Below are 1,386 nucleotides of genomic sequence, written 5' to 3' on the forward strand. Positions count from 1 at the left end.
GAAAATTCTAAATATTCGTCATGTTGGTAGGATTGGGTAGGCGGGGTGTTACTTGTTGGTACGTGGGTTGGGGAGGGGGCCATGAGTGCTCAGTGCCCAGGGGCCCCTGGAGGTACTAATCCGGCCTTGGTAACAACATGGTATAGTATGTCAAAAAATAGTATAGTATGTCGAGAAATATGAATAAAAACAGTATACTATGTTGAAAGAATGCAAAAAACTGCATAATGTCGAAAATGAAAAAAACCACATAGTATTTTATGTCGAAATGGGCGACTGTGGCTGCGAGGGAGTGCGGTCGTCTTTCAACCAGAAGGTTGTGGGTTCGATCCCAGCCCATGCAGTCAACATGTCGATGTATCCTTGGGCAAGATACTTAACCCTGAGTTGCTCCCGATGGCATGGCCAACGGTGTGTGAATGTGTGTGAATGTTAGGTCCTAGAGTAAGGTACACTGCTCTGTATGAATGGGTTTGAATGGGTGAATGACATGTAGTATGCAAAGCGCTTTGAGGGGTCTTAAAGACTGGATAAAGCGCTATATAAGTACAGTCCATTTTACCATAGTATCCCGAAAAATATGGGGAAAAAAACAAATAAAGTATGTTAAATATTTCAGAAGAAACGACATAGTATTTAGGTCTTAAATCACAGAAAAAAATGATAAACACTCAAAGTCCTAAAATAAAAATCCTATCAACAGCAGCAACTGGAGGAGAAAGCTGTTTACTGTCTCCATGCTCACAGAGACAGGGGATAGAGAGGGGGGAGGGGAGAGGAATAGAGGGTGGGGGGAGCCCCACAGATAAATGACGTAGCAACAATCCTGGCAGAAACAGAGCATTCTGGGAAGATGACAATTCTCAGAGTGAAGACCGTCTTCACTCTGAGAATTGTCATCTTCCCAGAATGCTCTGTTTCTGCCAGGATTGTTGCTACGTCATTTATCTGTGGGGCTCCCCCCACCCTCTATTCCNATGCGTTAAATATTTTAACGCAATTAATTCAAAAAATTAATTACCGCCGTTAACGCGATAATTTTGACAGCATTACTTATTATATATCTGACATTAACGATTAAACACATGTGTGCATTCTTTATAAATGCAAACCGACTCAAGCCGACTCCGGAGGTGGCGGTATGCACCTTAAAGTTGTTTGCAATCCGCCCAAAAACCGAGAGAAGAAGAAGAAGAAGAAGAAGAAGAAGAAGAAGAAGAAGAAGAAGAAGCCGACTCCGAGCTGTCCGACTTCAGGCGAGCTTTTTGAGACCTCCCCCGGCTGCGATCGGTTATTCTCGTCTACTTTCGAGGCGAGCCGCAGCTCGTCTCAAACAAGCCTATTAACTAGCTATCGCCAAAATAAACACTGCTGCTGCTTTGTTGT

Source organism: Notothenia coriiceps, unplaced genomic scaffold (genome assembly GCF_000735185.1).
Source record: "Notothenia coriiceps isolate Sejong01 unplaced genomic scaffold, NC01 NC01_scaffold00037250, whole genome shotgun sequence".
NCBI lineage: Eukaryota > Metazoa > Chordata > Actinopteri > Perciformes > Nototheniidae > Notothenia > Notothenia coriiceps.